The 13,416-nt window shown below is 31.6% G+C and overlaps 1 long non-coding RNA gene across 1 annotated transcript; it reads left to right on the forward strand.

The window, feature by feature from the left end:
- Positions 1-9,411: 9,411 nt before the first annotated feature.
- LOC134805893 (uncharacterized) lies at positions 9,412-13,076 on the forward strand. The gene is made up of 3 exons (XR_010146425.1): positions 9,412-9,500; positions 12,394-12,447; positions 12,682-13,076. It is a non-coding gene; the product is annotated as an uncharacterized LOC134805893 (long non-coding RNA).
- Positions 13,077-13,416: the final 340 nt, after the last annotated feature.

Here is a 13,416-nt window from a genome sequence, read left to right on the forward strand (position 1 = left end):
AATAAATAAAGGAAATACCAACTGTTCGCTGTTTTTTTTTTCTATCAATGTTCAAGGGATACAGTTACCGCAATGTCTACTTTTGTACAACAATATTGATCCAACCAGAATTATTGTACCTATCCATAATCTCAAAAGGAACAACAATATACTTAGATTATTATCTCATTATAAAAACTACCATACTTAATTCGTTAGATATATTTACTTGTCAGCATAGTTGGGTGATTCTTAAATTGTGTCCAAAAAATTTTTTTTTCAGAAACGTTTTTATTTTTCACATATTACATATATCAAAAGTACATACAAAAAGATTTTTTTTTAATCATATGGTCAAGCTTGATACCCCCAAGAAAGGTAAATAAAATGAGTACATAAACACGGTTGTGACACTTGTGACAAAGTGTCCCTCAGTCGTGACATTTCGTCATTTTGGTAGCCAACTCGGCTACTTTGATTTATATAGTTATTTTAACATAGCCTAAGTCACTTCAATGACTACGACAAACCTAATGACAGCTCAGACGTTGAAATCCGTCAAACTATAAAGGCTGTAGAGCGTGACAAAAAATTTGATACACATCATACATACATACAAGCGAAAACCATTTTTGTTGCTTTGGCAGTCGGGAAATAATAGCAAATGATCTGTAGCTAATAAAAATGCATTTCGGAAAAGTGCATGTGCCTCTAAATTAATCAAACGAATTAAGAATGACACGACCACGTGTCTATATGTCATGAACGTGGACTCAAAAGTCCGTGGCGGTGACAGATTTTTGAGGCCACGGTCGTGATAATTTGGAACATGTTCGATATTACATAAACATTTCCTTTGATTTTGCAAATGTTAAATAATTAGCTTAATCTTCAATGTATGAGCTATATCATATGTTACAAACAATAACGTAAAACTGCAACTTACTTTTAAAACTCTAAAACGGCGGTGTCGCGTTAAGGTTGACCGTTTTTTCAAATGAACACAAATAAATAATATTCGACAAAACTTCTCCCTTCAGCCATTTGTAAACCTGACTACAACACAGTGTTGCTGTTCTAAAAAAACTTTAATAAGGCTGTCAGTAGTAAAGATAATTTTCTACCGAGTACCGCATGTTTATATTACCACGCGCGGTGGTGACGCGAAAATTAATCACAAAATATATGTTGTTTAAAATTATATAAAATCGTTATAAATCCATACAATTTTTAAACAGTGTTGTAGAACAAGGATTAGTGTTTTATATATGATATAAATTATTGCAATACCACTTCATATGTTTTCAGAAAAAAATCTAATATCACAAAATCTGGGTAAGTCACACTACACGGTCCGTGACATTTCGCACTTGTAATTTTTTTTAAATATGTTTCTAGTACTTTTAGGACAATACATTTAGGTTGACCTAAAACTAGAGGTAAATTGCTAAGTATATTGATATAGAGTTTACTTATTTTCACAAAAATACATGCTATTCTTACGTGTTACACAAAAAATGCATAAGAATAAGAATTACCCAGTTACACATCTGCAGATACAAAGTAACATTTATTACGGTCAAATAAGCATTAACTTCGATGTAGAAAAGATGTTAATTAATGCATGCGCCCATCTATCATCAGTATAATAAAACTATTGATGACGTAGCCATCTAGTTAGGTATTCAAAATCGTACTGCACTGGAAACGCGACAATGTTTGTACTCAATCCGTCTAAATACCCCTGATAGATAAGATTTAAATAAGTTTCTTTGTTTACTTCATGTTACCTTAATTTTTTTTCTTATGTTACAACTTTTTTAGCAACTGGTTATTCATTAGATGACTTAAATTCGTGTTATTTACTTATTTTTGGTCCCTGATCGTTGTACCTTAACCCTCTACTAACTAATCTACTTTAATAGAACTCAACCAGAATTGATTATAAATTAAGAAAAATAGATTAATTTGGCCATGTGATCGTCTAGTGAAATTAATACATTGTGAACCTTAGTACCCATCGTCTTTTATGTGCAGACTGATTAGATTTGGATTCAAAATATTACCCCTAAAATACCCTATGTAATTTTAAATATTGCTACTGTAATTTATATATTATAACACTATCGTATGAAAAACAAAATCATATGAAGAATAAATAATAAATTATATTTTTTTAGAATTTATCTCCTACCGAGCCCTACCGTGACCAGTTACCATGAACAGTAGTATAAGCCCTTGTTGTTTGTAATTATATTTTCCTTTTATATCCATTCGCTAACCTAGCTAGCTAAAGGAAAATATTTATATGTAAATGATGCAAATATTAATACGTACAAACATACTTTATCTACTGTCACGCCTCGGATGAAGACGGGTCTCTAAACTAAATAATACCTATTTTATTTTGTTTTGTTTTGAATAGGTATTTCTAAGCACTATGTAATATTTACTTTTATCTGCGTTTCGGAACCTATTTTCAGACAAGAAGAAACGCCAAGAAACTCATCTGGATATTCTTACTATAAATGTATGGAATACTGAAGCAATCGTCTATTAAACATGATTTAATACCCTTAGTTACCCCGATATAGAAAAGCTCAAATTGTCACTAGTGAACTGCTTCGCCTGTCACTAGCTCCCTATAACAAAATTATTTAGTATGTCCTCAAATAACTTTGTTCCCCTATCTCACCCAATATAATAATGTATTACCTTTAAATCATATCTAATGTACGAGCCTCAGTAACCCATCCATATGCTACTACAACTAAACTTTAATTTTATTCTGTATTTTAAAACAGTTAACACTCTAATGATTTTAACACTGTGTGTAACCAAAATATATGTGAGAGAATAAATAATAATAAAGAAAGAAATAATAAATAACCCTAACTCCCAAATAATGACTCTACCCTAACTCTACCCCAATGTCCCTATTCTAATGTGTAAATCTAGAGGCGAACCTCTATCTTTACAAGGAGGAGTGTGTGTAAGAGGGACCCTAATTTAAGCTGTAAACGTTCGGCCGACAAAACCGAGGTATTGCAAACCCTAGTATCTGTGTGATTGCCTCCCTCCGCAGTGTAGGCCGTAGCCAAGGGTACTGACGAATAAGGCGCCCTATTCCAAATATAAAATGTGAATATATAAATATATATAACAAGACCACGCTTCTTCAATTACCAACAGATTTCAGTGAGTAAAGATTACTCTTAATGATCCACACGTGAGATCCTCACATCCCTCTGTCAGACCTTGAAGAGAACGTAAGAGGTATAATCGTCACCTGTGTAGGTAAAAAGGTTGACGCCAGGCCCCTCTCGCGACCTGGACCTAACACTCTACTGGATTCCCGGAAAAGCCTGTTTATCACCGCTAGGTTAGGCGTTTCCGGTTGATTGACCGTGCAATCAGACACTAATCTGGCTCTAAAACACAAAAAAAACACCAAAACACACGTAATTATTTACACTGAACTAACAATTGAACAGTCTGACAAAAAGCAGCATAGTAGCTACGTAAGGTCAAACATCCAATCGTCAAAATAACACCTTTGTTTTAACGTCTACGGGCGAGCCAGAGATCGTGACAATCCGACGGACAAAAATAGAATAACCAGTTCCCAGCTTGGCGTGGGGGTATTTATAACCATAAAAGACATTAACGAAACGCGTTTGACGCATTTGACGCGTTAGGCGCACTTCAATATAAGATCTTTGTTATTTATTTCCTTTAAACTCGAGTACCAATCTTGAGTAGTTTTAGCAAAGAGATGTGCTTCCCATAAGACAAGTAAAGTCAAAAGAAACCCCTTGCCTCGGAAATCAAGACAAAGTTACTCTCTAACAGATGGCGCCACTCCCTTGATATTAAACAATTCTAACTCACATCAATGTAAAAAAAACACGGATCAAAGCACATGACGATCCAAAATTAATAAAAATCATTTATGTCTATATGTAAATATATAAGTTTTATGGATATTTTTATACATTTTCATCTTTAGTTTCAATACTGCGTCAACAGATGGCAGCATAACCTTCGCGACTACAAAATTCACCGACAGTAATTCTCTATACACATTCCATTCTCTTTGGTTTCAGCGAATCACTTTTTCTGATTAATGGCCCACTACGAAACTTGACTCTGTTAAGTTTTTTGTTTGTTGTTTCGGATTTCTCGTGAGAATGTTTTGTTTTTATTTAAAATTAATTTACTGAATGCATACATTATAGTTACTTACATGTATTTATTTTAATTAACATTGGTACATAATAATTGAGGTTTTAAAGTTTATGAAAATATTATCGATTAATCAGCTGTGTCAATCATTATTTATGTTAACTAGATCAGCTAGTGCGTCTAGTTACAGTCGCCCCCTCGAGAATTTGCAATGTATGTGCATACACATACATGTAGAATTCTCGGACCCTATTCGAATAAAAATGAAAATTATATCCTTAATTTGTTGGTATTATCCCCTTTTTTCCCCCTTGTATACTAAACGTGTGGTGTATGATGTGTGTTTAAACCAATACTCATTGATTGTGATTGATTAAATATAAAACTCAGATCATTGAATTTTAATAATGTATTATGATTATCTTTTCGTCACGATTTTCCTACCAATCTAGGGTATTGGGTCGTGAATCCAATAAACTCTAGTAGCTCGATTTTATGGTTTCATCCTAGTCTATGGATCTTTCTATCCTTCGACTTAACCACATTGTCCGGTTAATAAATGAACCAATAAAACCTCCCTTCACAAAGTAGAAAAAACATTTGGTATAAGTACTGGGATACTCATTCTCCATTAATCAAAATTCAATCCGAATTCCATAACCAAATCATCCCTCCCAATCAAGTTTTCTTGGAAAATGTCACATACATGAACAAGATATTTGACTTCAAACTTACTCCCATATTAACAATAAAGTGTTAAAGAAACCTAAAATACCATGATAATATCCTGATACTTGTATCAAAATATTACCTTCACAAACATAACATAGGTTTAAATCAAAACTACTATGTAATGTTTGTAAATAGATCCTAATAAAAATATTTATACATGAAAATAAAAAATAATAATATAAAAAAAATATTTTATAACTACCTACAGTACTATAAACACTTCACCATTATAACATATGAAAATAAGTCTTACTTGTAGACATTTTTATACATCTTTATATTTAATAAATAATAAGATAAATCCATTTTTTATATAAAACCATATCTCAAAAAGCTCTATAAAATATATTTAAAAATAATGCACCAATAACTCTTTCGCATATAATAATGTGATAATGCATGTTCGTTGACATGTCATCATCGTGTTTTGATATCAAAGATCTTATTCACGATGAGGTGTGTAATTAGTCATGGGCTTAGCTTCTTGTGGAGTGTATAGTCAACAAAAACTACCCTTTGAAATGGGTCGAATCGTCATACGATTTTAGCCTACTGATAAGAATTTGTTGACTATTTTGTGTATTATTCGCAACAAAATACCAACAAATCCTGGTTGACTGCAATCTGACATTTGCCTAACCGTAAAAATCATTCATACAAAAATACAAAATTTCACACACTTCTTGCAAAATCTCCAGATATCCATCAATCTATTATTATAATTAAATAAGTTAATAATCTTTCATTGCCTTTCAATTGCCAGTTCATTCAATTCTTACTAAGCCATTTCTACAGATAGCCAACGTCAATGATTTGCAATCAAAATAAAATGCATCAAATAAAACTTAATTTTTATTTATGAAAAAACAATATTTCTAACATAACCCCAAGCTCCCTCCTATTTATTATAAACAATACCAAAAAATTGTATTTGCAAAACTATTTATATTGAAGTTAAAAAAATTCAGTTGAAATAACGTTAATACCATGTTAGTTAACGTTGCGTTATTACATCTTACTATGGCAATACAATAACTCATTATTTTATTATGGCAACCCCGCAAAGATGCGCCTCGAAAATGATAATGGAGAGATGCATCGCGCGTCTATCTGTCCGTTGTCATTGAACAGTTTTAAATTTTACCCGATGTAGTGCAATTGGGTGTTATTGTGAAGTGTAGTGCTATAGTGAATTTTGTCGTTGAATAATTGGTAAGTTTGAATGTATTTCTTACTTTTTATTTCTATATTTTATCTAATTATTTATGTATACAACTGAACTCGTTAATTTTGTATATTTATGCCAATGTTTCTGCATTATGTATATACCACATGTATTATTTTATCGCTAACTCTCGCGTGAACTATTTATTATATAGTATTATTTTTAAAGTATTAACCCCAAATATATTTTTGTTCTCTTGATATGCAGAGTAAGATAAATATTGAATTTCATGTTTTTAATAAATAGTTATTATATTTGATGATAATGTAACAAATTTTATGTTAAAGTATTTATTTAATATTCAATAATACCATTGTATTAATATTTTATATAACCTATTTCTAAACATGTTAATTCTTTGTACATTTACACTATAAATACTAGACATGCCAAAAATATTTGCAACTATTCGGCATTCTACCTAGTCAACCACCTTTGCTGAATAATCAGTATTCAATCTAAATCACTATTCATGATATATTTATTCGATACTTGTGTATTTTTACTATCTAAATTAATTAAATAACACTTTATCTCTAACTTTGTACTCAAAACACCACGCATTTCAACAGCAGGTAAAGATCCCTTCGAGCCGTTGGCTGATTTTTTGTTACAAACTCCAACATGTGCATTCAATATGACCCTTCTGTGTAATTATATTGTTTTAAACGGTTCTTTGTTTATACGACCGATGACTTCAAATCCAACTTTCTAAATTTTATGACTTCAACATGTTTTTATGACAGTGAATATTGATATTTACTTAAATCCAAGTTTAAAATATTTTAAATTATTATATTTCAATTAATTTGTTTGCTAGCAACATCAGTGAATACTATAAGTACTCCCCTTGCTTTGCTTGCTTTGTCTATGGCGTCCACAGTGGCGCCCCCTGGGATAAACCATAGGTTACAAATTGTCAATTTGTTATACGCAACGAAAAACCCTCATTTGAAGTGTTAACTTGTGTTTGTGAAGTGTACACTATTCAAAAATGCGACTTAAAGAAATTGACTACAAGATATTGCAATTCCCAATAATTTGGGACATCAATAATTTATATCATGGTGATGAATTTCTAACCGAACTTGCCCGTCTAGATCTTTTAATACTGTGTATGAAAGACGAACCTCACTATAATTTTAAAATGCTTAACAAGAAAATCAGGAATTTCAAGGACCGTCTCCGCAGATTAAGGGTATATAATTTTGTTTGTATACATTTATTTAATTATATTTATATTAAATAATTATATAACTATTTACATCATTATTATATTATATGTATATTTTGAGAAATATTTTATTTTAATAATCTGTTAATTTTTATTACAATACTGTTTAACGCTAAAACAAAAACATTTTTTTTTTGTTATAGGAAAAACTAGTCGCCAACGGACAACGATTCAGATACGTTATACAAATAATTCAAGCAGCTCCGGGGTCTCCACACCACGCTGTTATTGCTATTGAAGTAAGTATGATTAACAAATCAATAATGTTATTGCTGTATAAACATGCTTATTGCATTTATCTATGTTTATTTATTTTACAGCCTTCACCAAGTTTGCAAAATATACTTTTTGATATCCCGGAGCAAGTAGTTGAAAACGAAGAACCTCCGCTGGATTTCAACGTAAGTTGTTTTAATTTGAAGTACATTTATTTTACTTTCAGATTCCATAGAAACTTAATAATGTTTATTTGATTATTATTTTTCAGGCCCTCATAAATGAGTCCGGACTGTTAGACGACGTGGGTGATCCTATTTGATTCAACATTTTATGTAAGTAATACTCGGTTCTTTCTACTATCATACATTTTTGTTTTAATCTAAAGAACAATGTTTTTCTAGGAATGTCAACTTGGTAGAACACGGTCAGTTCTTTCAGTACATAGTATATATTACGTAATGCTAATTTATATTTAATATGTTATATTATCCTACTGCCATTTTAATTACCCATAACATATAGATATGATTGGTAAATTGAACTCATTAGTGTACACCATATTATTTATCTCGTTTAAAAACTTTGTTTACACTAACACGATAAGAAAGCGTCGTCACACACAGTTAAAGGAGTACCTGCTAACCTTTTTTTTCCCGATCTTTTATAAGTGGCTGAATGCGTCTCACGATGTCTTTCAGCTATTTTTAGAACTATTGTTTTGATTTTAAGATTTTTAAATTTTTACATAATATGATTTCAGGATACGTAAGGCGTTCGTGTAAGATGATTATATGTAATTAGTCTTCCTAATTATGAGACAACATTTTCTAAGTAAGTTTGCTTTACCTAACCTAACATTTTTCAATTTTATTTAAATAAAATAATTATAATGAACTATATCGCAATAATCAAACATTTACTGTAATTATTTTCTAATGAATTTTTTTTTTTACAACAACTGTTTTTTTTATTAAAAGTAATATAAATGTATGTCTTATTTAATATGTTATTGATAATTTTCATCTACTGAAATTGATGTCTACCAAAATACTTACAAAACATCTATGTTCTCTGTCTAAACTGAATACTTCCCGTTTTCCAGATGTTCCACATGACAAAAGACCGAGTGTCGCTGAATGCTGTTCCTTCATTTTATTTTAAGGTAATTAAAATGCTTACTTATTATTAACATACCAAAAACGATACTATTTATAATTTATATATTTTTCAAAATGATTTAATGAATTCAAGATATTTACTTTTCATCTCTCTTTTATTTAAAAGATATTTTGATTATATATTTTAATTAATTTTTTTTTTATAATAATAATAAAAAATATTTTTTTTTGTGAAAATCCACTACCGCTATTTGTGCCTTCGGGTAACATTAGGTAGCCCAACCCTTTAATATACATGCTTAAAGGGTTATTGTAAATTAACATATTTTTTTTTTATGAGAATTACCATTACACAAAATCAAAGTTATTACAAAATCAAAACCAAAGTTAGTTGCCTATTCTACGTGTATATGAATGAAGCGACTTGTATATGTGAATAGTGTTACTTTCACACATACGGACTACTGTTATGCCGGATGTGGATGGAAGACCCTATTCTAACCTACCTACTTATTTTTACAATTTTTTTTTCTTTATTTCTAAAAATTCTTTATTCTAACTTGACACTTTGTTTTTTTTCTTAATAGCTATTAAAAATCTCTATAACAATATTACGTAGTTTCAAAAATTATTTATTCTAATTAGACATTTTTTTTATTAAAAACCTTTATAACAATAATGCTTATGTATACATTTTTTTTTCATTTAATAAAATAAAATTCTTAATGATTTCAGCTACAATACAACATTCAGCGCCTTCGCACTCGACTCGCCTTAATAGAACTTCTGTGCTACTATTCTAAACTTGGTAAGTACATTTAAACACGTCATTAATCTCTCTATGTTATATATTAGAAAAATTCAAAAATATTACTCAATGTCTAATACATCTATCCTTATAATATTTAACCTTTTTTTTTTAAACTTTTTAATATTTTTTAACAGTTATTTTCTAGTCAAACCTTTTTATCAACATTAAAACATAACAATTAGTTCTGTTTATCTAATTAACATAACAATAAAAATACAGTCATTAACAAATGTCAGTTAAACATTACATTTTAATCAACGTTCACCGGATCAGCTATTTTTACTCAATTCGCCTTTATAATATCTTGACAAATGTATTGTATTGTATTTACCTCGGTATATATTTGTATATGGATCTACTAAAATATATACGTTTGGATAGGGAATTGCTGCAATTACATAAGGTCCCTCATAAATTTCTTCGAACCTTTTTGTTATCTTTTGCTGAGCATTTGATTTATTTAACTTTTTTATTTTAACCCAATCCCCTATTTGAAATTGAATCAGTCTATAATTTTGATTAAACTTTGCCTGCCTTGTCTCAGCTGCTTTCTTTAAATTTTGTCTAACCTTTTGCCTAATGTCCGCTATGTTTTTCTTTATATGACTAATAATTTCCTTATCAAATGTTAATTGCGTAGGCTGACCATACATTATTTCACATGGAGTGAACCCTGTACTATCATGAAACGTATTGTTATATAGAGTTTCTATCTTTGGTAATATTTTCACCCAACTTTGATGTCGTTTTTCACAGTAAGTCCTGAATAATACTCCAAGTTGTCTATTCACGCGTTCTGTAGTATTTGGACGAGGATTTCTAACTGTTGTATATATAGTTTTGACCCCCTTTTCTTTCATAAAACGCCTCCATTGATCACTAATAAACTGCGAACCATTATCTGTTAAAATTGCTTTTGGATGAATGATTTTAAAGAATTTTTTCATACTAACTACCACAGATAACGCTGTAGCCTTCCGTAACGCAAATAGTTTGATGAATTTACTAAATGAATCTTGAACTACCAAAATATAGCTCATTCCGAACTGTCCTGATGGTAAAGGCCCATAAAGATCCGCCATGACTAAATCTCCGATATCATTACTCACTATTGACTTACACGGTCCTACGTGTTTGATAGGGCTTCCAATACCGGGATCCCGGGATCCCGAAATACCGGGATCCCGTCTGTTTAAACGCATTTTTCAATACCGGTATTTTTTAATGCAATACCGGGATCCCGGTATTTTCAAAAACAAGGAAAATGTGCCGATTATAACATTTAAAATCCATTAAAATGATCAAATTCGGCTGTATCAAGAAGATTACTTGTCCATTTAATTAAAGAAGATCATTTAATTGAACCAAGATCTGTGCATATGCGTTAGATAAATATTTCGTGATGAGTTCTGATGTTCAGGATATGATATTAATATAATTAATTCTTAAAATTATATCAAAAAGTAGAAAGAAATTAATTGTAGTATGGCAAACGAATTTTTGGTGGCAAATTTGAATATATATTGGCTGGTTTATAAGGTTGAACTAAAATTGTGACTGGTGAAGTCAACAAGGCGGATAAAATGATTTATTTGTTTATTGAGAACACGTTTACATGGCATTACAGTGTATAAATAATACGTCATGAAAGTTAGTTACATTTAGATTACAGTACTTGATACATTTATAAGGTTGACTAAATTATTACAGTTGAACAACGACTATCATCCATCCTCTCACAATACCTCAGACATTCACTGCACACCGCCGTACATCGCCACGCAAACATATCGCAGTCAGTAGCTGATGTCAGGAGCGCATTTAACAGTGTGAGAGCACGAAGAAGTGGCGAGTTCTTACGCGACACAGTGCGAGCCGCCGGCACTGCCAATAAGTCGCGTCGGCGGCGCCTGAGAGCTATCCTGGGAACGTCAGGGACAAACAGTCGTACCAGACGGCAGACCACCTCTGGGCAGTCTGACTCGCTGCGCAGGACCCGCAAAGCCGTAGTCAATAAAGAAAAGTTTCGCCTGACCTCTAACGAGTTATAACCGAGGGTCCCTAACAAGTATTTGGTTGGGTACAGAAACGGGTAATACCCGTACAATTTCTTGTACAAGAATCTTAAAAAAGCTTTTTGAACCTTTTCGAGTAACAAGGCATATGTTGACTCGTGTCGGTGCCACACGACCGACGATCCCTCCAACTTACTTCTAACCAAGGCGTTATAAACCAGTTTCAGTGCTAATGGCTCTTTAAAGTCGCGCATGATTGCCAACCTGGAGGGTGAAATGATAATTATTGCAGATGGCGATTATTGTTTAATATCCTAAGCTAAGGACATACATATCTGGTGTTACAGTGAGCCTTTTTTTAATAAACCTCAAATTTTTTAAGCGATTCTTAGTCAATACCGGGATCCCGGGATCCCGGTATTGATGAAGACAGTTTCGGTATTAATACCGGTATTGAAAGAAGTCCGGTATTTGGAAGCCCTAGTGTTTGATATTATCATTTTTCACCATTTGACAAGTATGACAAGTTCTTATTAGTTTTTTAACATCTTGCGTAATACCCCTCCAATAAAATCTATCTTTTATGTATTTTATGACCTTGTAAGCCCCTTGATGACCCATTTCTAAGTGTATTTGTTTTATTATATCCGATACTAACATTCTTGGCAAAAATATAACTTTATTTGGACTATTATCGGATGTGAAGTACAATACACCATCCTGTAATGAGCATCTTTGAATTATTCGACCGATTCTATCACTAATATCACCATTTTCTAGACCTTGAATTATTTCGTCAATTTCGGGATCTTGTTTTTGTAATTCTTTAACCTTTTTTAATTTACTTATCAATTCTTTATTTATTTCTGTTTCAGTATAAAGAATCTCGGGCAGCCGTACTTTATCTTCCTGCAAAAGATCAGTTTGAGGTGGGTATCTAGATAACACATCCGCTCCTATATTATCTTTGCCTTTTATGTGTTCAATTTCATATTTAAACTGCTCTAAGTAATTGATCCAACGTATTACTCGCGCATTATATAATTTCCAATTTTTGACAAATAGTAAAGCCTTATGATCCGTTTGAATAATAACCTTTGAACCTCTCAAATAAGTTTCGAACTTTTCTAAACAGTTAATAACGGCATAAAATTCTTTTTCAGTCGTCGAATAATTTAATTGAGCCCCTCTTAGAGATTTACTATGAAACCCAAGAACTCTCATTTCCCCATTATCATCAAGTTGATAAAGTATGCCTGATAAGCCGATACCTGAGGAATCTGTTTGCAAATAATAAGGTTTGCTAAAATCAGGATGTTGTAATTGAATAACATCTACGAAAGTCCTTTTTATTGTCTCAAAAGCTTTTTGTTCATTGACACCCCACTGCCACGTCACTCCTTTTTTCAATAAATGACACAATGATTGTACATTTTCGCTATAATTAGGGATAAATCTTCTATAAAAGTTACACAGTCCCAAGAAAGCTCTTAATTGTTTTATTTTTCTTGGAGCTGGAAATTCCTGTATCGCTTTAATTTTATCCGGATCGGTTTTTATTCCATCTACTGATGCTATATATCCTAGCATGTGCACCTCTTTACATAGAAATTTGCATTTTTCTAAATTGCAAGTTAGGCCCGCTTTTCCTAATTTTCCCAACACTATATCTAAGTGTTCCAAATGTTGTTGCAAGGTACCGGTAGTAATTATGGCTAAATCGTCCAAGTAATTGACACAAAATTCGCGAACGTCATGACCAAGTATGCAATCCATAGCACGACTAAAACTTCCCACAGATGTTTTGAGTCCTTGCGGCAACACGTTATACACGTAAGATTTCCCATTAAAACTGAAACCTGTATATTTTTTACTTTCTTCCGATAGTGGTATTTGAA

The sequence above is a fragment of the Cydia splendana genome, unplaced genomic scaffold, assembly GCF_910591565.1.
Source record: "Cydia splendana unplaced genomic scaffold, ilCydSple1.2 scaffold_75_ctg1, whole genome shotgun sequence".
Lineage (NCBI taxonomy): Eukaryota > Metazoa > Arthropoda > Insecta > Lepidoptera > Tortricidae > Cydia > Cydia splendana.